The 26975-nt window shown below is 41.4% G+C and overlaps 1 protein-coding gene across 4 annotated transcripts in view; it reads right to left on the reverse strand.

Moving 5' to 3' along the window:
• Positions 1 to 26975, reverse strand: part of STX11 (syntaxin 11) — a 47393-nt gene that overhangs the window by 14239 nt on the left and 6179 nt on the right. Inside the window, exon 1 of one of the 4 annotated variants that reach the window (XM_032338029.1) lies at positions 22568 to 22823. The exons of the other annotated variants lie outside the window; for them this stretch is intronic. The gene's annotated coding sequence lies outside the window, so the exon portion shown is untranslated. Of the gene's footprint in view, positions 1 to 22567; positions 22824 to 26975 lie in introns of those variants that run through there. 4 annotated transcript variants of the gene reach the window in all.

The raw sequence follows: 26975 nt of genomic DNA on the forward strand, positions 1-26975 counted from the left end.
CTAAAACCCGAGTGATCTAGCTCATAAGCATTATGCGGAGAAGATAGGGAAGAGCCAGAATGTGCGAGATTGGAAAATAGAACTGTTTACCTTCAGTCTCCTCAGTTGGAAGAAAACATTTTTATAGGAAAAAAAAAATGGCCTCCGTGTAAATACCTTGGTAACATTTAACGTGGTGCCTCACAGACCTTCTCAGCAGGGCAAAAGGGGCTCTGAGACACCTAAATGTGTGATCTCATGGCAGCGTGACATTTGGCCCGAAGTAGAGGTCTGTCTTGAAAAAAAATGTGGACGTGAGTTTTAGGGGCGGGGGTTCTATGGGATTCTTAGGAAATCCACAAGGTTTTAAAGAGAATTTTCCTCATAAGCACAAAGGCAAGTCAGAAATTATTCAGAGGAAAAGAGGTCTCTGGGTGCCTGCTTTCCTATGAGCAGAAGTAGGCTAAAGAAGCTTTTTGGAAGTAGAAATAAGTCATTTCTTACAGGAAAACAGGAATGTTTCAGAAGGTGGAGCCAGGAGCAGTGAAGAAATAGGAACCTGTGAACCATTCCTGAGATGCAGAACTGGGTCCTAATCAATCACCCCCTGGCCCAGGAGTGGGGGTACCAGCAATACAGACCTGGATAGAATTGCCATGGAACCGTGATGGTTACTTATAACCTGTTAATGTGTTTTTATTTTAATGGGTTATGTCTTTTGGTTGTCCTTTCCCTATTTCATAATTCTATGTTGGGTGTGCATGGGGAGATAACTGGGTTTTTGTTTTTTGTTGTTGTTGTTTTTTTCATTGTTCTTTGTCTCAGGATCAAGAGCATCCACATGCAAAGAGCTAGGTCTGAGGAGTCCCAGAAGTGTCCAGAAGGGATACGGATCCTGGAGGAGCCTCTGGACTTAGAAAGCTGATGTCATAATGAGACTCCTGGGAATCCCAGGATGGAGGGGAACATGGCAGAAATGTGAATACACTTTGCGGGAGGCAGGCTATACTTAACTGCACAAAAAGGGCCACAGATTCTCAGCTGTAACTCTGAGCGAGAAGTTGTGTTAGTTTCTCCCCCCTTTGCATCTGGGCTTGGCTGGGAAACTCTCTTTGATCAAGAAGACAATGGAAATCAGGATGCAAGCAGAGGCTTGAGGAGCACAGCGCATTGAGGCACATCCTCTTTTACTGCTGCAAACTCTGAAACCACTACGTGGAGGCTCAGGTTAAGCCTCCTGGAGGGTCAGGACCACATGGAGACAGAAGAAGCCCCCAGGTTACCCACCACTGCAGTATGACTGAGTTCAGCTGAGCCAAGTAGAAGAAACACCCAGTACCTGCTCTCCACCACATACCACTGTAGAAGCTTTACATGAATTACCTCATTTAATCCTCCTACCTGTGAGGAATGAGAGTATGATCTGGGGGGTAGTTAGTTATGCTGACGAGGCTGACTGACATTCCGCTCTTTAGGTTTCTTTGTACCCTTATAGTAAGTATCCTTCTTTAAAGAGGAACTGAGAGAATGACACGAATCATGGATAAATCATACTTTTTAAAGTAAATGCTCAGGCATTTAGAATGAAAGTTTTTCACTTGTGATTTAAAAACACAAACATAGGGTGCCTGGATGGCTCAGTGGGTTGGGCCTCTGCATTGAGCTCAGGTCATGATCTCAGAGTCCTAGGATTGAGTCCCGCATCGGGCTCTCTGCTCAGCAGGGAGGCTACCTCCCTTCCTCTCTCTCTGCCTGCCTCTCTGCCTACTTGTGATCTCTCTCTCTCTATCAAAGACAATTATCATATGATCTCACTGATTTGTGGAATTTAAGAAACAAGGAAGAAGATCATAGGAAAAGAGAAGAAAAGATGAAACAAGATGAAACCAGAGAAGGAGACAAACAATAAGAGACTCTGAATTTTAGGAAACAAACTGAGGGCTGCTGGAAGGGTTGGGGGATGGGGTAACCAGGTGATGGGCATTAAGGAGGGCACGTGATGTAATGAGCACTGGGTATTATGTAAGACTGGTGAATCACAGACCTGTACCCCTGAAACAAATAATACATTATATTAATTAACTGAATGTAAATTTTAAGAATAAATAAAAATTTTTTAAAAATCGGGGCGCCTGGGTGGCTCAGTGGGTTAAGCCGCTGCCTTTGGCTCAGGTCATGATCTCAGGGTCCTGGGATCGAGTCCCACATCTGGCTCTCTGCTCAGCAGGGGGCCTGCTTCCCTTCCTCTCTCTCTGCCTGCTTCTCTGTCTACTTTTAATCTCTTCTGTCAAATAAATAAATAAAATCTTAAAAAAAATTTTTTTTTTAAATAAAGTAATAAACTGATTTCTGGGAGGAAAGTAAACACACACACACACACACACACACACACAGAAACAGTATGTACCAAAAGACTGTCATAATGCTGCAGGTCACCTACTTGATGATCATGGCTCACTTACATACTTGGATTTTAATGCAGTGTGTATTTATAATATCCTGTTTATATTGTATGCAAACATTAATATAAAGCATACACAAAAAAGGAGTATGTGTTTCTTAGCATGTCTGAGGACAGCCTTCCTTTCCTTTTGAAGATTGTGGTCATAATCAGAGTAAAGAGAGGAAAAAAAAAAAGAAGCTAAAAAAGGATTATCTCACACACAAGCAGCCTCCACAAGAAAGGCCAGAAACTGTTTAGTAATGCAGCGTGCTAAGTAAGAGTTCTTGAGTGGTGGGGACAGGACAGCACAAAGACACAGCACTTTTAACCTTGGTTGAGTTTCAGTCTGATAAGAGGTTCTGAGAACTTGAAGAGCCAGTTTTGAAATGGAGGTAGATGGTTTTAAGTGTATCACAAGTCTGTCGTTCAGATCGCCAAAATAAAGAACACTGGGCAGACAAAATGCAACTTCCAAACGTATGGACTATGACTCCACTGCCATATTCCACACCTTCCTCTGTCTTCCAGGACTGGGCCGGAGATGTTTCCTGCTATCATACTAAACAAGCATAAAAATTAGAAGGATGTGAACTAGGTTTTGAAGAAACATCCATCAGAAATTGATTATGGCCCAATTGACCTCTCAGGGTGTTAAAGGCAATCAGGATACTTCTTTTCAGAGTTGTAGAATCTGCTTCAGATTCTGCATATGCTCAGGGAAATGTTAGGAGAGTGGCTAAGTTTGGGGCCAGCTCTGCCAACACTGGGTCTAGCCTGGACTGCTTCACTTTCAGGGTTCCCAGGAGTAAGAGAAGGCAATGCCTAATAGATGAGTGTTTTTCAAACCTCTGCTTATGTCACGTTTCTTCTCTCTACCTTCCCCAAGTATAAATGCCTTCTGGGATGGTATTGAGAATGATAGATGGTATTGAGATAGTAGAGAGAATGAAATGAGATAACCCATTTACAGGTCTTCAAAGAGTGCCTGGCAGAGTAAGCTCTCTTATACCCTGTTATTGTTTCCTCATGATTTTTAATTCACTCAAAAAAAAAAAAAAAAAAAAGGGTGCCTGGGTGGCTCAGTGGGTTAAGCCGCTGCCTTCGGCTCAGGTTACGATCTCAGGGTCCTGGGATCGAGTCCTGCATCGGGCTCTCTGCTCAGCAGGGAGCCTGCTTCCTCCTCTCTCTCTCTCTGCCTGCCTCTCTGCCTGCTTGTGATCTCTCTCTGTCAAATAAATAAATAAAATCTTTAAAAAAAAAAAGAAATAAAAGAAAAACAAACAAGGGATATTCAGCAACTATTCGCATAAACAGTGCATTTGCTAATATACCACCAACAATTTATTACCCATCTCACCCATATTTGGGGGTTTAAATAATTTTTGTTTCAATTTCTTTATTGTAAAATCCCCCCCCTTTTTTTTTGAGTACAAAAGCAACACATGCTCTTTTTTATTTTTATTTATTTAAAAGATTTTATTTATTTGTCAGAGAGAGAGAGAGAGAGCACAAGGAGGGGGAGCAGCAGCCCAAGGGAGGAGCAGGCTCTCTCCTGAGCAGGGAGCCCAATGCGGGGCTGGATCCCAGGACTCTGGGATCCTGACCTGAGCCAAACGCAGACACTTAATCGACTGAGACACGCAAGTGTCCCAACGCATGCTCTTTTTTAAAGAAGAAGGAGGAGGAAGAGGAATCAGATGATACAGAATTTTTCTATATAGAGAGTAAAACCTTCACATCATCTAATACTACTATTTATAATAACTATATAAAACAATCAATCCAGACTCTTTTCTATCTTATAAGGTTGTGAATACTTAAGAGATCACAGTCAGAACTGATCCTGACTTTGTGAAATATGGAATTGTTCCAAGTAAACCACAGGAGTTGTCTGGGGTTTCTTCCAGCCAGAGGCCTGACAGAGAGCTCCTCAGGGAGACGGGCCTGGAGGGCATATCCCACTGTACTTTCTACCATGAACATTTTTATGCAGGTGAATTCAGGAACAATGAAAACAACTTGTTAAAGGGAAGGAAGTTCTAAAAAGGAAGAGAATCCTTCACTTTTGCTTTCATATTTAAGAATCTCAAAATGGTGACCCCAATTCCACATATCCCAGAGATGGCAGAAGAGTTTAAAGATGCTACGTCCGTCTGAGGACTGCTATCTTCAAGATTCAGTGTTTATAAAATCAGTGACCAGGTTTTCTTTGGGGAGCAGATTAACAATTTTAGTTCAGGAAACATCCACTGAGGAGCTCCCTCGTACAGGTCTCACGAAGGTAAACCCTATTCCCCACTCCACTAGTAAAGTCTTCTTGTTAGTAGTGGTGGGCTCTGTTTTGCTTTCCAGTTACATACAGGACCATGGAGGGAAGAAACCTTGCCCCTCAGCTAGCTGACATGAGTCCTGAAAGCAAACGTGGTATAGGAGAGAGGGCGCTCAGCTAGCCGCCAGAGCACTTATCCCTACTTCCATCTCCAGCTGTATAAAGTTGAGGGAAAGTTCTCAGGACTTGGAATGGCAGGTTCCTCACCTGTAAAATGGTAATGACACCACCTATCTCATAAGGGTCTTTTTAGGGGAAGGTGGGGATGGAGATCATTAAATGATATAAGTAATGCATGTAAAAGCACTCCATGTATCTTACAGTATTTGACAAACACGGTACTAGGAGTTATTTGGTACATCATCATCCATAATCAGTTCACTAGGTAATTCATTCAAAATACTATAAGGACTACCACTTAAGAAACATGTACAGACCATATGATCTACAATGATCCTCTAACACCACCCAACTATTCTTTACCAGTTTGTACATTATTAAATTACTCAGGGGACAGAATATTAATGCCCTATATTCACTCTGAAGCACAATAAAGTATGGGTTGGATGTTTTCTATTTACTGTACGAAGCAGGGCCAAGGAAAAAAAACTCTTCTATAATGAAAACTTCTTTTTCAAAGTGAGTATCTCTGATTATTACTGTCAAAAAAGACAAGAGCTCCTTGTAAAATAAAAGTAACAAACTTAAAAGCAGGAGCTGACCAATTTTCTTACACATTTAGCCCAATATAAACCGTCCCACGTAGCAGTTGTGCCGTATAGTGTTATGTAGAATCAACACCTTCAGGTGTTGAAAAGTAGTCTTATAAATGTTTCAATATTAACAGAATTTACAATTTCCCTAATGTGGGTGCTTCTATTTTGGATAAAAGGGAAGTCGCATCTTTATAGTAGTATTGGTAACATTCATAATTGGAATCAATACATAAATTCTTATCTGTCAGACACCTGGGAGGCTCCATTGGTTAAGCATCTGCCTTCAGCTCAGGTCATGATCCCAGGGTCCTGGGATGGAGCCCTGCATCAGGCTTCCTGCTCAGCAGGGAGTCCGCTTCTCCCTCTCCCTGCTACTCCCCTTGCTTGTGCTCTCTCTCTCTCACCTGCTCTCTCAGATAAATAAATAAAATCTTTTTAAAAATTCCAACCTGTCCAAAGTTGCAGAAAAGTCTCCAGCTAAAGAATAATTTTATCTATTCCCTCATGTACAGACTGTCAACACCCTGTAGATTAATTCCAACAACCATAAAATGCATATAATTTTAAATACTATAACTTTCTATTGAGCATTTATTAGATTTTGGCATTATATTAAAATATCTCAATTTTATTAGCTAAAATATATATGACAGCATAGAAATTATGGCATGTTAGGTTTATTTTATTTTTATAAACCAAGTTGGGCACCCTGTTAACTAACTTTTAAGTAACACTCATAAAATGTTAAAAATTTTAAAGTTTAAAATTAAAATTTAAAATTTGTTAAAAATGTTAAAAAAAAAAAAAGCAAAAAATTGCTGTTCCTGTGCACATCCATCAGGACACATGTGTTTGTGTTGGCTACTATGAGAAAGACTTATGTGTTTATTCAACAGATATTTAGTGAGTAACTACCATATACCAGGCAATATAAGAGGATAAGACTAGCTCAATGAGCAAAAAAGATGTGGTCTCAGTCCTTTCAAAGTATTTTTTAAATAAGTAACAACAACAACAACAAAAAGCTTATAGAAAGCACTTTTAAAGAAAAACATGAAAATTCAGAAATGTGAAATAGGTTTCTGACATATTTAAAGTACAGACAGAGCTGAAACCAAAACCAACATATGCAACTTCCTGATTTTCGACATTCTTAAAGACAGAACTATGAAGATAATGAGGGAGATACATCTTCGGTTTTCTGTGCAATGCCCAAAAGTTTCTTAGTTTCAATAACTCGTTCCAACTATGACACAAAGATATAATAGTTTAGTATTTAAAAAAGGAACTAAAGTGTAATAAACCTGCGTTGAACTCCCAGCTCTGAGCAAACTGGAAAACACTTACCAACCTCAAGGAGTGCTCAGTAAGGTGCCTGATCCACAGGGAGTGAATTTTCAACAAATGTAGTACTTAATGGTTTTACTCCTCATGGTAAACACACACAATTTCCATGAACATCAACAGAAAATTTGTAGATGATAGTTGAGTTGTTTGGTTTTTACTTACTGTCCTCCCTCTATCTTGGCCTAAAGAAACTCCACTATGGCCATTTTATCCTGCCCTCCTTTTAGACATGCCCTTCAATCAGAGATGACCCTCCCCTTCCCCATCCCTCAGGCAAATTCAAACTTGTCCACTTAAACATCCCAGTCCTATGTTCCTGTCTCTACTTTTTAAAGCAATAATAGTTATTTTGATGAAAAATCTGTTCTTATGTGGTACCTTAATTTACCACTCATTTTAGAAAACACATTTGTATTTTTAAAGATAACCTCGGGATGCCTGGGTGGCTCAGTTGGTTGGATGACTGCCTTCGGCTCAGGTCATGATCCTGGAGTTCCAGGATCGAGTCCCGCATCGGGCTCCCGGCTCCAAGGGGAGTCTGCTTCTCCCTCTGACTTTCTCCTTGTTCATGCTCTCTCTCACTGTCTCTCAAATAAATAAATAAATTCTTAAAAAAAAATTTAAAGATAACCTTTATATTCTGGATGAAATGGTAAATTAAACAGTATTCCTGCTCCCTTCCAAAATCCTACTAAAAGAAGTTTCTCAAAGGCATGCACCAAGAGGGAGAAAGAGCAGAGAGAAGAGAGCAACAATAAAATTCTGGAAGTTGTAAAGCAAGTGGATGAGGGGTAACTAACCTAGCAGGTATTTTAAAAGTTGAATCCTAAGGTAACAGTGGAGAAGCCCAAGAAACAACCATGAGATAAATACCCAGGAATCAGAATTAAAGGCTGAGGACCTATGAAAAAGGAGGTGATGATGGAGTACAACTGAGCTGGGTTAAGTCTTTTTAAGAAGGGGAAGGATCCCTCATCCCATCTTGGCAGGAGAGTACAGGCTAGACTCCGAATCTATACCAGGGGAAAGCTACTTATCTGAAGAGAGGAGAAAGAGGAGAATTTTTGTTTTTTTTTTTAAATATGAAATGTGGCCCTCCAAGCCCTCTTCCTATACCGACTGTGAAGCACAGTAGGGGCTCCAGAGACCTGTATTCTCCAGGCAGAAGAATGAGAGATCTTTTCCATAAAGTACAAAGGAAGAAATAAAGAGGTTTAAAATAATAAGCAGAATTGGAGTGCCTGGGTGCTTCCGTGGATTAAGCATCTGCCGTCCACTCAGGTCATAATCTCAGGGTCCAGAGATCCAGCCATATGGGGATCCCTGCTCAGCGGGGATTCTGCTTCTCCTTCTGCCTCTGTCCCTCCCCCAGCTCGTCCTCTCTCTCTGTCTTCTCTCTCTCTCTCTCAAATAAATAAATAAAATCTTTTAAAAAAATAGTAATAATAAAGAGAAGATGAAGAATGTGGAGGTCCAGTACTTTAAATTCAAATTCTGAATAACACGAATTTCAGAGAGAAGACATCATACGGTGGTGAGGGGTGGGTACAGAATCAGATCACCTACAAAGCATCAAGGGTCAAGACACTTTGGACTTCTAAATGACACTAATGGAAACTAAAATAATAATAATAATAATAATGGAACAATACCTTTAAACTTTTGAGGAAAATGTATTTTCAATCCAGAGTTCTAAGCTCAGCAAAACCGTCAATCAAATATGAAGTAGAATAAAAACATGTTCGGATAGACAAATTCTCAAAAAAAAAAAAAAGTTCTTATGTTCTTTCTCGGGAAGAGACTGGGGAATGAATTCCAACAAAATATGGAAGTGAAGCAAAAAAGACACCGACTATAGAATCCTAGCCTGAAATCCAACAGAGGAGAGGCAGAGAGCAGTCCAGGACAACAGCCAAGGGAAACTCCAAGATGAGAGCTTGACTTGATTGGAAAGACTATCTGTCTAGATTAGGTGAATAGTTTACATGAGAGATTTCTTCAGAAAGATGAAACTCAGGAGCGCCTGGGTGACTCAGTGGGTTAAAGCCTCTGCCTTCGGCTCAGGTCATCATCTCAGGGTCCTGGGATGGAGCCCCGCATGGGGCTCTCTGATCAGCAGGGAGCCTGCTTCCTCCTCTCTCTCTGCCTGCCTCTCTGCCTACTTGTGATCTCTGTCTGTCAAATAAATAAATAAAATCTTTAAAAAAAAAAAAGAAAGAAAGAAAGATGAAACTCAGAATTACTGATGGGTCAAAATTTCTTGGGAGGAGATTTAGACAATTTGGGATTGAATAGGTTGTAAGTGTAAATAAAACTAAACTAACAACCACGACAGCAACGAGCCAAGACAATTAACCTCCAGGAAAGCAAAAACAGATTATGTAGTTATAAAAGAGTAATCCTGATATAAAACATGGCTCTCCTGTGATTAGCATGTTCATAATCCTAAGCATATAACTATTAAATACTGGTCTAACTCAAATTGGGATTCTGCTGCATTGGGACGATTGGATGAAGGAAGAAGAGAGGTGCATGTTTCTGGCAGCGAGGGCTAAAATGAACTAAATCATCATCTTCTGTACAGGGAAATCAAGAGATAATGCCCAAAATGGAAAAATCAAAAAATAGTAATAGAAGCATGTTATTTAGAGATATAAATATAAACACCAAAAGAATTAGTAAACATAGTAAACAATAAAGAAAAGGTAGAGCAAACATATTTGCCTTGGGGGAGAGGGACATGAAACAGAAAGAGAGTGACTTTTTTTTCCTTTTTCTTAAGATTTTATCTATTTATTTGACAGAGAGAGAGAGAGCACAAGCAGGGGGAACAGCAGGCAGAGTGAGAGGGAGAACACTGTCCGCTGAGCAGGGAGCTGACACGGGGCTCGATCCCAGGACCTTGGGATCATGTCTCCAGCCAAAGACAGATGCTTAACTGACTGAGCCACCCAGCGCCCCTGGCCTTTTTTCATTAGACTTTCACTGTTCATTCGTTTTATAGAACTAGTTGACTCTTTAATTATGTAGCTATGTTTGATAAAACTTAAAACTAGAAAAAGAAAAGAAAGGAAAGCAAGGAAGGGAGAGAGAGTGGGGGGCGGTGAGAGAGAGAAGCAAGCAGGAAAAAAGAACAAACTAGGCTTTCTGGAAACCCAAAATGCTAGCTAAAAGGGCAAGGTTGTAAATTTTGGCTGACGGTGACCAGGAGCTCTCCATCCTGCCTGCTTATTTCTCTCCTCCTCTCTCACATAACCATCTCTTTACAGAGTCCACTTTTGAATGGATACTTAGACACATTTATAAATGGAATCTAGAATTCTCACCCAAGTTCATTTTTTGACTGAACTAAACCCATAATTCCTGCTGGGGTTAAAAAAATTCTAAAAAAGAAAATGATCCTTAAATAAAACTCAAATAATAAATGATTAAAGTTTTTTTATAAATTGAAAAGGAATTAGCACTGGTGAAATGAGGAAAGCCCTAGCAGATATTACCACTTATCATAAAATGATAATTAAAAGCATAATAATCCTGCAAATGTAAAAATTAGATTAACGGACATGAACACAACATTAAGAAATAGACCAATTATGTATAAAAGCTAGTATCTGAAGAAAAAAGTAAAGTGAAGGAAACCATTAAAAAGTAAAGTGAAGGAAAAGAATTTTAAGCAACTAGGCTGGTATAATCAAGTAGCAAGAATTTATTCCTCTCTAATCCTTACAGGAGACTCTATAATATGCCTCAGGGATATCAAAGAACTAAAAATGCAAACTCAGTAACAGAAACACTAATAGAAAGTAAAGTTGAACATCAGTACTCTGGGAAAATAACTTTCTGTCATATGTGAGGCTATGGAAGAAATCTCAAAGAAAAAGATAACCAAATTTGACTAAATGAAATGCAGAATCTCTCTGCAACAAAAAAGAATAACAATTATTAAGGATTAAACAAGAGACTGGAAGAAAATGTTTGCACAAAACATAATAGACATTGTGTAGGGACTCAATATTATGTGCAGAGATGATCCCAATTGGTAAGAAAATAACATGACAATAAATTATTGAGCAAAACATGTAGAAAGGCATTTCACGGGAGACAAAATATTCTTAATACAAATATGAAATCATCTACTATTTAGCAAATAAATACAAATTAAAAATAAGACATTAGTTCAGATTTACTGTCTTAGCCAAAAATGAGTGGGGAAATCAGGACATAATATTTATCTATGCTTTAGTTACTAGGACAAGATGGAAAGAATACAAAATGAAAACACATTTTCTGTACATGGAAGGGCGCAGAGGGTACTAAGTAAGCTAAGAGAAATAAGTCAGACAAAGACAAATACTGAATGATTTCAAAACAAATGAAAAAATAAAACAGATGCAGACTCATAATTACAGAGAGCAAACTGGTGGTGTCAGAGCGGTGGGAGGTGACAGGATAGGAGAAGTAGATAAAGGTGATTAAGAAGTACAAACTTCTTGTTATAAAATACGTAAGTTACAGGAACATAAAGTACAGCATAGGGAATATAGCCAGTATTATTGTAACAATGTTGTCTGGTGACAGATGGTAACTGTACTTACGGTGGTGAGCATTTTGTAATATATACATATGTCAAATCACTATATTGTACACCTAAAAGTAATGTAATATTTATATACTATGTTTCAATTAAAAATAATTTTTAGGGGAGCCTGGGTTGCTCAGTTGGTTAGGCTTCTGCTTTCAGCTCAGGTCATGATCCCAAGGTCCTGGGATCAAGCCCCACATGGGCTCCCTGCTCAGCAGGGAGCCTGCTTTTCTCTCCTTGCCTCTGCCTGCCGCTCCCCCTGCTTATGCACAGTCTCTCTCTCTCTCTCTCTCTCTGATAAGTAAATAAATAAGAAAATCTTTCAAAAAATTTAAAAAATAAAAATAAATCTTTAAAAATCCTTATTCTGGGATTCCTGGGTGGCTCAGTCGGTTAGGCTGCTGCCTTTGGCTCAGGTCATGCTCCCACGGTCCTGGGATCGAGTCCCACATTGGGCGCCTTGCTCAGCAGGGAGCCTGCTTCTCTCTCCGCTTCTGCCTGCCACTCTGCCTGCTTGTGCGCTCGCTCTCTCTCTCTCTAATAAATAAATAAATAAATATCCTTATTCTGTGTTCATGGTGTTATCGGTGGTGGGTACAGGTATGCCAATGTCAACAGAAAAGAGGAAGTGTTTATAGCACTGAGTTTCAACAAAGGGCAATTAAAAACCTGACAAATTTTCCAATTAAACAAAACATACTAACTAACTGGGATTTTCCTCTTTCAGATAAGTTGACACTGCTGACATTTTGATTCTTTAGGGAACAAGTTCCATCTTTTAAAGAGTTTTCAAAAGGAGAAAATATTTCATCTTACCAACATAGTCTTTTATTAAGAAATCCCAATTTTTAGAGGCGCCTGGGTAGCCTAGTGGGTTAAAGTCTCTGCCTTCAGCTCAGGTCATGATAGCAGGGTCCTGGGATCGAGCCCTGCATCGGGCTCTCTGCTCAGCAGGAGCCTGCTTCCTCCTCTCTCTCTCTGCCTGCCTCTCTGCCTACTCGTGATCTCTCTCTGTCAAATAAATAAATAAAATCTTTAAAAAAAAAAAGAAATCCCAATTTTTAATAAAAATATCAAAGTTAAACTAATTTACAATTAACAACGTATTCAACCAGATTCACAGTGGCCTCATTTTTAACCTGTACTTCAGCAATAACTACACAAAATAGAAAGTAGAAGAACAAACATCGAGAGCGATTCCCTAACCATTCATGCACTCCCTATATACAGTATTTATAGTAAAAGCAAGATAAAAAGTTAGAGCATAAATTGATTTGTACTTGAAATAAACCAAGGAACATGCCAAGGCATGAGAAGAAAGATATAAGAAAACATGGTAAATGGTCATCACAGGACATTACATGTCTGTTCACGGAAAGTCACACTTCAAGCCCGAGTTATATTTTCACTTACAATATGCTTTTTTCCCCCAAGATTTTATTTTTTTATTTGAGAGAGAGCAAGCAGGAGGGGCAGAGGGAGAGAAAGAAGCAGACTCCCCACTAAGCAAAGAGCCCATTGCGGGGCTCGATCCCAGGATCCTGGGATCATGACCTGAGCGGAAGGCAGACACTTAACCCACTGAGCCACCCAGGAGCCCCTGCATAAACTCTAAGTTTAGTATCAATGTTATTCCAAGATGCTGGATGGTGTGGACGTGTCTAAGTGGACTTAAGTGAGACCCAGAAGAGCATTCTGTTCCTCCATCTATGTCTAATAAGTGCTGCTCCCTGATGACTTAATCCTCCCTTCCCTACACTCTGCCAGGTGGATGGTATTTTTAGCAATTAAAGTAGACATTCACAGGATAAATATACACATGTTCGCACTTGACATATTTGCTTTGTGATATCACGTTAAACAAGAAATATGTTCTCGGGGCACCTGGGTGATTCAGTGGGTTAAAACCTCTGCCTTTGGCTCAGGTCATGATCCCAGGGTTCTGGGATCAAGCCCCGCATCAGGCCCTCTGCTTGGCAGGAAGCATGCTTCCCCTCCTCTCTCTCCCTGTCTCTCTGCCTAGTTGTCATCTCTGTCAAATAAACAAATAAAATCTTTAAAAAAAAAAAAAAAGATATATGTTCTCAAAAGAGAACTAATTTGGTTACTTTCTCAACCCAGGGATCACCTCTTTACTCAGATACTATAGGTTATTTGCTTAATGTGATAGAGTATAATAATAGAAGATCTGCAGGAGATTCACAGCTTTAAAAATCCAGAGATCACAATTCCTGCCCTGGATGAAGTTTATAATTAATGGTGGGGGGGGGAAGAAGCCGGTACAGAAATACTAAAAGTGCAAGAACTGACCAGAAAAGGAGAACAAGGGCCTGGCGTGAGCTGCAGGGTCATGAGTAGGCTCTGAACTTCAACACCATTGCTGCACCCTCTCTCACCAGGGCCAAGAATGTGAAGCGGGAAGATGAGGAGTGAGAACAGACACTGACCACTGAGCAAATGTGCTTCAAACTTGATCTGTAACAGAGCCCGGAAGCAAAGTTGTCAAGTACCTTCCAAGGGCATCATCCTCAAATTCTTAAAATTAACTTTTAAAAAATTGGGATATAAGCCCATGGTTTTCGGAGCTTTACATGTATTTTCTTTACTAGATATAACATATTAAAATATTAATTAACTTCAAGGGGCGCCTGGGTGGCTCAGTGGGTTAAGCCTCTGCCATCAGCTCAGGTCGTGATCTCAGGGTCCTGGGATTGAGCCCAGCATAGGGCTCTCTGCTCAGCGGGGAGCCTGCTTCCTCCTCTCTCTCTACCTGCCTCTCTGCCTACTTGTGATCTCTGTCAAATAAATAAAAATTTAAAATAAATAAATAAAATAAAATATTAATTAACTTCAAGCAGTGGCACATCAAATGAGATGCAAGGAGACTTCCTTCTCTGCTCCTGGCTCTCTATTTTCCTCATTAAAGGAAGGAGGCATGTTCTTGACCTCTTTTTGCCAACCTGTGTGTTCACATACCGCACACACACACACACACGCATGCACACACACATGAAGGACACACACACACACACACACACACACACTCACACAAGTGAAGGACTAGTCGACTTTAAACTAGATAGACCAAAAGATTTTCCTTTGTTACAAAGAGGCCCTTTCTCTTGGAACCAAAGCCAGCCTCATAGCTTCTATTTTTATACATTTCAGGAGAATGGGAAACTCTCTGACCTCAGATTGAGCTGGATGACTGGCTCTATGATCTCACACATTCTGGCACTTCCTCTTTCCTGATGCTTACTATAGTCTATTGTTAACTGTTTAATTGCCATCCTCTCTGCTTGCTCCTAAGTTCCATAAGGGGCTGTACCTGTTGTGTTTGCCATGTACCCTGGAGCACCCAGCATAAAGCATAAAAATTTCCTAGGAGTTTATCACTCTTTTTTAGGTAACTAATACTTCCTGCAATGACCAGGCTCAGAATTGGTAGGTTTCAAAGTGTCTTCCCTTTTGAAAAACAATAATCCCTATTTCAATGAATAAGAAAATATATTTTCTTGTCATAGTTCTCTTTCTCATCCTATTGGATGGTCATTTGAAATTATAAGACTATGTCTCAAAGCTTCATCGGAGATAAATTTCTTGGAACCTTCTTATTCTCCTAGAACGTTTACTGATTCCTATAAATGCACTGACTTCTCCCCACAACTATTCAAGGAATTTGGCATCTCTCACCCAGCTGGTAGAGGGCCACATCAGACTCATTTCTCTCTCTTTCCAGCAATCTGGGGCGGAAGCCAGCCAAAGAATTCAGGACAGTCTCTCAAGGCCACACCAGAGAATTTCTATGAAAGACAAGGGGTAAATGTAGCTCTATCAAACCTGCTGGGAATAAGGCTCATGTGTTCCTCTGTTGTTCCAGTTTTCATAACTTCTTGCTTATTTAAAGAATCCCACTAGCCTTGGTCACCATCAAAAGCATAACAGTCTAGGTCAATGGTTCTCAAATTATAGTATGGATAAAAATCTCCTGGAGAAAATTTTTTGAAAATAACAGTTCATAGGCTCCACTCTTAAAGATTCTGTTCCAATAGATATCAAATATGGCCCTGGACTTTCTGGTTTTTTTGTTGGGTGTTTGGTTTGGGGGCTCATTTTTAAAGACTCCAAGAAATTCTGATGATTATAATCTACAGGCTACATATTGAGAGTCACCGGACTGGTCTGGTCTTTTCAAAGGCATAGAAAGATGTGAGAGGGAAGAAGGGAGAAACGAGAGAGAAAACATAGGTTAATATCACAAAATTATTTGCCATTCAACAATGGTAAAGTCCTGAATTACAGCAAAAGCCAGTATGCATTATACCTTGTTCTGCATCTGGACAGCCAAGGGCTTTTGTTAACTATGGGCGTCAGAAGCGAGTTTTCTATGAGGCACCATCTCTCCACTCATCCCAGCCTTCAAACACTGGGCTTCCTTTCTGCTCCTCATCTTCCTAGGATTAAAGCTACTTTGTCTTCTTGCTACCTGTGTCAGCTATTGTAAATCCTTAAGGGCCTTGGAAAAAATGCCAACTTTCTGGGCTCCACTCAGCAGAACAATAGTCTGGGTCAAAAGACACAAAGAAGGCTGCAGCAGAGAATGCTCTCTTCCAATGGTTGCGGATGATGAGATATTCAGATCTTCCAATGGTTGTGGATGATGTGATATTCGGAACCCCTTCAGGACCAAGGCCCTCACTCCCCCAGCTGCCAGAAATGTTGGCTCCTGAAGGCTCAGAGCTCCAGGAATTGCCTTTGACTGAAGGAATCTGCACCTCATGCCTGGGTGTAGCCCATATCCAGTGAGTAGTCAATGCAGGGAATGCCAATGACCAGCTAGCTTGCATGCAGAGCAATTCTGAAGGGCCATTCCTGCTCCAAAGTTTACTGCTCTTGGGGTCCCACTGTGCCTGTGCTGAAGTTTAATTTCTCCTTCTTCATAATCCTGATGCTCTCTCTCCCTGACAAGTGCTGCTCCCACATCATTTCCCATAAACCTCCTGTCTGCAAACCTCACCGTCTATTTGCAAGGAATGTGACCGAAGATGCTGAACTTGCCTTTTTCAGTCAAGCACTGACAGCACAGTGTAGTGGACCTCTGTATCTGACCTCCTGGGTAATCGGGTGGTTGCTTAATTTCTCTAAGTGTGTCCTTCCTCAAGTATAAAATTCGAATACAGATGACAACAATAATACTTACCATTTCTGTTTTGCCAGGTTTTTATGGGAATTAAAAGAGAAAACATATATGAGAGTACTTTGAAACGAGTTAGCTAATAATACTATCAGCTAACATCACCACATCCTGGTTTACCACGTAGTAATCAAGGAAGAGGGGAGGAAGATGTAGGATATCTACCAATATGATATAGTTCATCTTACATACTGGGTGCTACTTTCTCAAATCAACATATTTGTTACTAATCAATACAGCTAGGCACACAATAAAAAAAAAAAAGAAAGAAAGAAATAGAAATAAAACCAGGAGGTCTGGTGCATATTACCACAATCCTGAAACTGAAACAGAAGACAGAACAATATTTGTTCACTGTTTCCATGTGAAGATAGCAACAGAGCAATTTCCACTCCTCTCTAAAGTCAGAATTCACATTTTTACACAATAAGTTATGCAATGAGTAATGGAATCTCTTTTACAACTTTGAACAAGGAAACAAGTACATAAAATAAGGAATACTTTTCCAGGCAACTAAGTATTTTCTGGATTACCTTGATACTGTATCCACTAAAAAGAAAAGAAAAAAAATACACAAATCAAGTTGAAAATGCTGTTAGTTCAAAAAGAGTAACTGGAAATTATCAATTCTAAAACTGTGCTTTTTTTTTTTTTTTAAAGATTTTATTTATTTGTTAGAGAGAGAGATACAGAGCGCAAGCACAGGCAGACAGAGTGGCAGGCTAGAGGCAGAGGGAGAAGCAGGCTCCCTGCCGAGCAAGGAGCCCGATGTGGGACTCGATCCCAGAACGCTGGGATCATGACCTGAGCCGAAGGTAGCCGCTTAACCAACTGAGCCACCCAGGCGTCCCTAAAACTGTGCTTTTTATTAAAAACTACCAAATTACTGAGTCTTATCAAGAACTTCTATGAGTTACACAAATAATGTCCTGAATCCTCAGAAGGAGTGGCTAACAAACGGCTTAATCTAACAGATGGCTTTATTATCAGCAAAAGTCACAGAATGATTATAACTAGAAGGAAGCTGAAGGACCTATGAAATCTTCCAAGTTCAGTGATGCTCTGCTCTCAGAGAAACCACAGTTGAAATGAAGAGGCAAGACAAAGCCACATAAAATATTAGCCAAAATCCTTCTGTTTCTTATGAGAGCACTGAATGAATTACAGGCAGGCATACAGGATTTCAGACCAAAGGGTGATCATGTGGGCTGGATCATTTCAGAAGGCTTCATGTCTCCCATATAATGGGAAGCTATGTTTCCCCATATAGTGTCTTCCCATATAGTGGGAAGCTATAAATACCATGATTTCCTGTTAAGCCTAAAGAAATCCTGAATGAAACATGTCCTTCATGTGTGGAGAAAGCATTTTAAAACTTCAAACTTAAGACGAGCTTGCCGATTCAGTTTGGGTAGAATATTAATTCAGAGCTTATAACCCTTAAATAGTTCAAAGAAGAGGTTTCTGTGAAAAAGATAATTAGGCCCTGCTTGCTGAACAAATATCAAAGTCTTAACCTAACTCATGAAATCAAGAGAACAGTGAAGAGCTGAGGCCAGATTTGGGGGGGAAGTGGGAAGCTAGGCTTGTTTGTCAAAAATAATTTTATTGGGACCAAAGGAATCTACCTGGATACTAAAAATAGAAAACAGGCCCCAACCCCTAGAAATCTGAGTCATTTTGCCTATTAAAATCAAGAGGACTGGTGGGGGGAGGGTAGGAGGACACTGCAGGCCAGTTTCACTTAGTAAGATTCTGGAAGTTAGAGGCAGGTAAGCACCTGCTTCAGGGTAAAACCAGACTAAAATGGGCCCCAGAAGGCAGATCACAAACCAGGAGTCTAAGGTTTGGAGTTTTCCAGCCAGAATTTGTTAGCAATTCTTCTACCACTGGAACCTGCTCTGTCGATTAATATCCCCTGGCCAACATTTCCGTTTCCCCACATGAGGGATACTACAGATTTCAGCAGCAGATCACTGACTGCACTTAAGAAATGCAAAGCACTAATAATCAGTGTTTGGGGAGAGTGGTAATCAAGGCAGCTCCAAAGACATTTGTTGAAGTTTTGGAAATTCACAGCCAGAGTGAGTTTCCATAACAGTGTTTACAATTCCCAGGATAAATTCTCTGATTATTCTAGGCTTATTCCTCTTTTTTTTTTTTTTAAGTGCAAAATGGTAGTTTTATTAAAGCTTGCAGACAGGACCCTTGGGCAGAAAAAGCTGCTTTCCCCAGACTGTGAGAAAGAACTGATTAAATACTTTGGTGGGGGTAGAGGAGTAAAGATAAGGGGAGTTTCTAGGCTTATTCCTAGACCAACCAAATATATCTTGGGGTGAAGGTAGGCGGAACGATGCCATGCAGCACAATAGGGCCACTGAGGGCCCATCTTACATATTGGGCCATCCCTGAATGAGGAAGAATTGTTGATGTCAAGACAGTGATTTGAGTTGACCACTGTGTCTGAGACTTTGTTCACTCATTCATTCACTTACTCATCCATTCATGCATGCATTCTTTCATTCTCAGAGATGCCATATCAAAGCAATGTGTTTCAGAACGTAAGCTCTGGAACCAAATACATAGGATCAATTGCTAGCTCTATCAGTTACTAACATTACACTTTCTTCACCTGTCAAAAGCAGTCAGTTATAGGACCTAACTCACAGGAATACAATGAGAAATAAAAGACTGAATTCACATAATGAGCCTAGAATAGTGCCTGGCCCTAATAAGTGCATTATACATTTTAGTTATTACTATTCATTCAAAAACTAATGAGCACTAATTATGTGCCAAGCATTGTATAAGAACCCCATGGTCCCTTAGCACAAACCTATTATTCTACTTATGTTCCAATCCTAATCATTAACTAGGAATGTAGGAGTCATCCTATACTCTTTCCTCTCCCTCACTGCCAACCCCTAAAGATGTGGTCAAGTTCTTCTCATTAGACATGTCAGCTCCTTCCCTCTTTTCCAATCCTCACTATCACTGCCTGACTAAAACCTTCTCCAATTTCTTTTCTCAAATATTATAGTAATCTCCTGTGTGTCTCCCTAAAGCTAGTATTGTACTCATCCAACCTATTCTCCACTTTGATTCTAAATTGTCTTTCCAAAAACACATATCTAACAAAATCACTCATCTGCTGAAGTCTTCTATAGCATGAAGTCACAGGTCCAACATGGCACATGGGACTTGGTGATGTGACCCAATCTGTCTCCCCAGCCCTCACCCTGTGCCCATACTAACCAGGCTGACAATACAGTGCTGATCTTTCTGCTGAGTCAACTATCCCTCCATCTGCCTCTTACATTGAGGGTCATTATCTAATCAATAAATACTTCCTAATACCTGCCATGATGTAATCCCCGTACCAAGGTCAGGCAGTACAATGATGAAGAACATACTCGATCCTTTCTTTCTCATAGTAACTTTGAGGCCCTCGAGGGAGAAGTGAAATATGAAAACTGAAGTAGAGTTGTCTCAGACTTAGCATTCTTTCCCCCACTAGTTGGAATACTAGTGACATACCTTATGGAATTGTAGAAATTAAATATATTTTGGCATCCAGTCCAAAAGTACCTCACCAGACTTTAATCTCAACTGTAAACTGTGACACAGTAGCTTTAGTCATCACTAAATGACTTGTACATTTGACTTGTACAGCTGTGATGTGTTAGGAAGAATTGATTTGACCGCTAAAAAACAATAACCAGAAAGTTGTTTCAATATGGTATTATAAACTTATAGGCCATTAACTAGCCTCTCTGTTGTTTTTTTTTTTTTAAGATTTTATTTATTTATTTGACAGACAGAGATCACAGGTAGGCAAAGAGGCAGGCAGAGAGAGAGGAAGGGAAGCAGGCTCCCCACTGAGCAGAGAGCCCGATGCGGGGCTTGATTCCAGGGTCCTGGGATCATGACCTGAGCCAAAGGCAGAGGCTTTAACCCACCAAGGTTTAAGCCACCCAGGCATCCCGCCTCTCTGTTTTTAAAAGGTAAGTAACTCTGAGTGTTTGCCATTGTCTGGGGGTAATAAGAAGCTGGGTTTGTTTGTTTTTTTAACATAGTTATTAAATAATATGAAATATGGTTAATTCAAACACTTTAAGAATCATGCCTTTCTAATTAATGCATTGCTAAATCACTCATTAAATGAAATGCTTACTGAATAAGCACAGCTTATTCATTATGCTGACACAGTTCATTCAAATATGCAGAAACATATTGGGACGGAAGCTCTAGCATGGACACAGATTTGTCAGAGCGCCCGTCTCCTTCATGGGATTTTCCAACCTTCCACACTAATGTTTATGGCCCTTTTCAGCAACACCATATCTTATTCATGACTATAACCAGAGCTCTCTGAAAAGGCACAGAGAAGGTGCTTGATAACTGTTTGCTGGGCTGACCTCAGCTCAACTCAGCTCCAACAGAGATGCTGTCCCCTTCTCTACTGTGTCTTAAGACAGTTGTACAGTCCTTTCTGAAGAGCCACTATCCAGCTGCATTGGAACCTATCAGCTTAAATACCTTCTAACAGGTATCCACCATCTTAAATACCTTCTAACAGGTATCCACCATCTTCAAATATTTTCATGTGGCACTAATTTCCTAAAGACAAACTGTCCAAACTATTTGAATTCAGAGAGTGACATTCAATCCCTATGTAAAATGATGTTTTTCTACCATACCATACCATGCCATACCAGTGAAAGTAATAACATATGGCTTTTACTTACTTTTCTCTTGGGCCTCTGCAGCAAAGCACATGATTTGAATATTTATCTTACATCAGCCTAGTGACCCTAGCTGGTAGGCGGTACCATCAGTAGCTTTAGGAAACTGAAAACTTGAACTGTTACTTCCTATACCGCCAGTCCCAGTTTAGCAGCGCAAGAACTTTACATCTTATTCTTACTTTACACACACCCAGAGCAAACCTCACTTTTCAAAAGTTCATTAACAAAGCCTCACAATTAAACGAGCAGCGCTGTGAGTCATTTTTGGATACCCCTGTGGAAATAACAACTCCTCCCTCTGCTGAGAAACGCCTTCAACAAGTGCATGAGAACCACAGGAAGTAATACAGATCTCAGCTATTGTCAGAGAAGTCTAGAATTCCCTCAGGACCGTGTGGTTCTTGAAGTTTCCCTGCCACTATTTCTTGTTTTCATTCTTCTAAAAAAAAAAAAAGAAAGTCTTTTTATGTCGACTTGGAAGGAGCTATTTCAAGGCAATATCAATTTCTCTGTATTTTCTGGCTCCTGATTCCCATTGTTAAGTTCAAGTTCAGAAGTACCCATTCCGGTGTTTTTGAAAAAGTGCAACCTAAAATTGGGAGTGACCAGCACCTGGGTGGCTCCGTTGGTTAAGCGACAAACTCTTGATTTCTGCTCAAGTCATGATCTCAGTGTCCTGAGATCATGCCCTGAGTCAGGCTCTGCGCTGGGCGTGGATCCTGCTTGAGAGTCTCAGTCTCTCTCTCTCTCTCTCTCCCCTCACCCCTCCACCCGCCCCCCTCCTCACTCTCTCATAAGTATATGAAGGAAGGGAGGGAGAGAACAGGTGATCACAGCGAAGTAATGTCCCTGGTGATTCAGAAGACCTTCAGTCTCTCGACTTAAAACCAAAGTAGTCTTAGGTGCACACTTAGTAAGGAAAGCCTATCAACAGGTACCTGAAATAATTTGTTACGAAGCCCTAAATGCGCGGTCCCTTGCCTATTGGGACGGGGGGGAAAGGCACACCGCTGTACAGGAGAAACTCAGGGCCGAGTTCCCTAAGGCGCGAGGCGGCGGCATGAGCCCTCGGGCCAGACCCGAAATCCCCCCAAAGCCACCCCTGGAGGCCCCAGCCAGCTAGGCCAGCCGGCGCCCCCCGCGGCTCTCCGCGCACAGCCTAGCGGGGCGCTTCCTCGCTCCTGGAGCGGTTAAGGAGAGAAAGTCAGGTACAAAGGCGGAAAACGAACCAGGAAAGGACGGAGCGTGCGAACCAAGAACGGCGCGGGTCCCGCGCTGGGAGTCGTGAGACGGAAGGAAACCTGTTGCGAGACGCCTGACGGCGAGGCTCCCGGCGCTTCCCGCTGCCGGGACAGGGCTGCTGCTCAGTCGCCCGAGCTCCGCGCCGCCGCCGCCGCATCTGGACGCCACCGGCCCAGCCCCTGGAGTCGGCAGCGCCCACAGCTGGGGGAACAGGCCCCGCCCCGGGACGACTGCGCCGCCCCCCCCCACCCGCGGCCCTCCCCGCCCCGCCCCGGGTCCGTGCGTCCCGAGAGCGGGCGGTCTGGCTCGGCCCCCTCCGGCCGCCTCCGCTCTGCTGGGAGCCCACGGGCGCTCTCCGCGGGCTGCTCGAGGCACCTCACCGGCTCCCCCATCTCCGCGCGGGGAGGGGGCCCGGAGGCCCCGGACTTTCCCCGGGAATCCCCCTGGCGCTGGTGACGTTTGCCGGCCGCTGCGTTGGGCGCCGCGCGGCACGGACGCGCGGGGTAGGTTCTGGGTGTGGGTGTGACTGCGAGAGGCTGGGGCTGGCGCGCACCTGAGGGACCCGCCAGGAGGCGGGCAGGAAGGCTGAGCACCGTCTTGCCAGAACCTCCTCGGACTCACCCCTTTCAAGTAGCCCTGAGACCCAGCGGGGTTCGTTCATTTAGTCAGAACCGACGGAGAGTCCGCTCAGGGACTGGGGGTGCTCTCCCGGTTAAAAGTAGCGCCGAGACCCTGTCCTCGACGACCTGGCATTCCAGTGCGGAAAGATAAATGGATAAAGGTTGTATTATGTGAAATGGTGGTATCTCGAAAAACAAGACTGAAGCTCAAAAGTTAGGAAATACTAAAAACAAACAAACCCAAAAAACAAACAAACAAAAACAACCCGGGGAGTTTCAGAGAAATGAAGAAGCCAACTGAGAGAGTTTCCAATGGCTGAAGCTAGAACAATTTGAGAAAATTAACAAATAAAGGGGTATTAGACTGCAATCCAAAGTAAAAAGAAAATCCATGAGTTTCTAATGATATAAGTAGTTGAATGAATAAATAAATGGTGGAGAGGTGATAAATCTCTCCTGCGAAGAATTTGTAAAAATTTATGTGAACGTAACTTCTCACTCCTTAAATATGGGGTGCTCAAAGTGACTAATCCCAAAATGTAAGGTATGGAAGGGGGGGGGAAAGAGTAATTTCATAGTGGAGACACCTAAAAAACAGGGCCTCAGCCAAATGATCAAGGTCAACATTAATGGTCATAAATATATCGTTGTTAGTATAAGCACTTGATATGTGATGAAAATGTCACTTTACCTCTGTGGCCTTCCTCCCCAGGCCCATAACCCCAGTCTATCATAAGAAAAACATCAAATTCCAACAGAGGAACATCCTGCAAAATACTCCACCAATATTTCTCTAAGCTGTCAATGTCATCAAAAACAACAAAATTCTGAAAAACAGCCACAGGCTAGAGGAGGCTACGGAGACATTACACCTAAATGTGTGTAGTATCCTGAATGGGATCCTACAACAGATAAAGGCCATTGGGTAAAAACTAAGGAGAGGTCACCTAAGTGGTTCCGACCATTAAGAGTCTGCTTCCTGATTTCAGTTCAGGTCATGATCTCAGGGCTGTGAGATGGAACCTTAGAGGGTGCTCCCTTCAGCAGGAAGTCTGATTGAGATTCTCCATCTACCCCCCCCCCCACCAAGTTCCTGCTCTTGATCTCTCCCTCTCTCAAATAAATAAATTAATCTTTTGAAAAAACAAATAAACTCTGAATAAAGTATGGACTTGCATTAGCAGTACAGTATCAAGATTGGTTCATTAGTTGTGATGATATGCCATAATACTTGTAAGATTATAATAGTAGAGGAAAATGGGAACAAGGTTTAGGTGAACCCTCTATACTATCTTTGCAGTTTTTCTGTAAATCTAAAATTGTTCCAAAACATGAAATTAATTTTAAAAGTAAAGCAAAATAAGAGAGATGAGGGGTGTTATAATAAACTAAAAACAAAACAAAACAAAACAAAAAAAGGGTTTCTTCCAAAGACCTCTAAGATAAAACAGTGTGCGGGAGGAAACAATGTGGCTATTTGAGTTATGACTGTTTCAACCAGAGAGATCTGCAGATGTAAAGGCCCTGAGGCAGGAGGATGCTTGGCTTCTAGGAGTAGGGTCAGTGTGGGGGGAACAGAATGATTGGGAGAAAGACAATGGGTGGTGGAGCTAGGGGTGGAGAACAGAGGATGTAGGGCCTTGGTGGTCATGATAGTTTTAATACTTTACCTTGACTGAGAAAGGAAAACATCAAAGAATTTTTAGTAGAAGGGTAACCTGATATAGCTCGCTCGTTCTTTCTTTCTTTCTTTCTTTCTTTCTTTCTTTCCTTTTTAACTGTTGTGTTGACAAATTAGAGAAGAGGGTGGAAGAAGCCCAATTTTTACAAATTCAGGGGAGATTTATATCCTCTACACCATTATAGATTCAATCTATAGAATGAGTAAAGCAAATTGCCCTCCCTAGTATGGGTGGGCCTCCCCTACTTTGTTGAAGGCCTGGATAGAACAATAGGCTGGGGAAGGGAGGATTTGTCCTTTTTGGGCCTGTTTTTGAGCTGGGACATAAGTTTTTTCCTGCCTTCAGACTTGCCCTCAAACTGGAAGTGACACCATTTACTCTCCTGCTTCTCAGGCATTTGGACTCAGACAAGAATTATACCACGGACTTTCCTGGGTCTCCATCTTGCCGACTACAGATCTTGGAAGTTCTCAGCCGCCATAATATATATGTTTCATTCATATATACATGGTTCTGTTTCTCTGACAACCCTCACTGATTCAAACCCCCAGCAGTACAGCTGGTAAGAAGTGGGCAGGTTCTGGATATATTCCCAAGGAGATGCTGACAAGATCTGATTAACTGAATGTAGGACATGAGAGAGTAAAAAGGATCAGGATGAGCAATTAGAAGAAAAGAGATTTCTTATGCTAACTGGGGAAGACTGCTTGAGAAGTAAGTCGTGAGGCTGGGGGAGGGGAGGAAAGGGTTGCTAGGGACTGAGTTCCATTTTGGACACTTTAAGTTTGGAGTTGCCAAGAAGGCATTTAGATAGATGAGTCTATGATAATGTTATTAATTGTGAGTGTTTAGCATATAGGTGATGTGCAGATAGAATTTATTTACTTATTTATTTATTTTAAATATTTTATTTATTTATTTGATGAAGAGACAGAGACACCAAGAGAGGGAACACAAGCAGGGGCAGTGGAAAAGGAAGAAGCAGGCTTCCCACCTAGCAGGGAGCCCGATGGAGTTGGGGCTCTATCCCACGGTCCTGGAATCATGACCTGAGCCAAAGGCAGATGCTTAACAACTGAGCCACCCAGGCACTCCAGATAGAATTTAAATGTGTGAAATCTGACCCCAGGACTCTTTGAAAGTCAGAGATCAGGAAGATGAAGAATCAGAAAAGGAGAATGAGAAGGTATAATCAGTGATATAGGAGTTAGACTAACTAACAGTGGTATTCTGGAAGCCAAATTAAAACGATGTTTCAAGAATTACTAACTCTATTGCATGCTGCTAAAGTGGGTAAAATTAGAACTGAAAACAGCAATGGGCTTGGCCACCTGGAAGTCACTGGCACACTTGCTAGGAATTTTGGTGGTGTGTAGTGATCAAAGCCTGTCTGGATTGGGCCCAGAGAGAATGAAAAAAGAGCAAATGGAGTCAGAAAATGGGCCAATAGCTGGAAGAAATATATGGTCAAGAGAGATATTTTTATTTTTGATTAGAAGATATGCCTGTTTGTATGCTCATGGCCATGAACTAAAAGAGAAGGAAAAAGTGATGATGCCGAGGAGTAAAGATCATTGTTGTAGCAATGTTCTTGAATAAATGAGCAGGGGTGGGATCCAATGAACAAAAGGAATATTGGGGTTAAATTGGAGAAGATAGAGAAAATAGAATTCTTTTCTGATAGCTGGTGGGAAGGCAGAACATATGGGCACAGACGCTGGTAAACGTGGAGGCATAAAAATGTTCTATCAATGAAGAAGCAAGGTTATCAATGGAAAGAGAAGAAGTTTGAGAAGAGGATAGAAAGTATGAAATATCTTCCAGGGACAGTGAGACAGTAAATAGACTTTGAAAGTATAGTCAGATTACTGGTTAACACTAAGGGTTCATTTGAAGTCAGGGACCATGACATGAAGTTGGTAGAGTTGTGTGTTCTCACCAGCCTCGTTCGCCTATTTGGGTTCGAATAAAGCTAGGCAGAGGTCCAGATACAACCAGAGTTTGGAGTTGCCAGCTGAATATGATGGAGGAGAGAGGGACAAGAGTGTGGAGCATCTATGCAAGGGAATGATTATAAGGAAGGGACATGGCAT

The sequence above is a fragment of the Mustela erminea genome, chromosome 4 (genome assembly GCF_009829155.1).
Source record: "Mustela erminea isolate mMusErm1 chromosome 4, mMusErm1.Pri, whole genome shotgun sequence".
Lineage (NCBI taxonomy): Eukaryota > Metazoa > Chordata > Mammalia > Carnivora > Mustelidae > Mustela > Mustela erminea.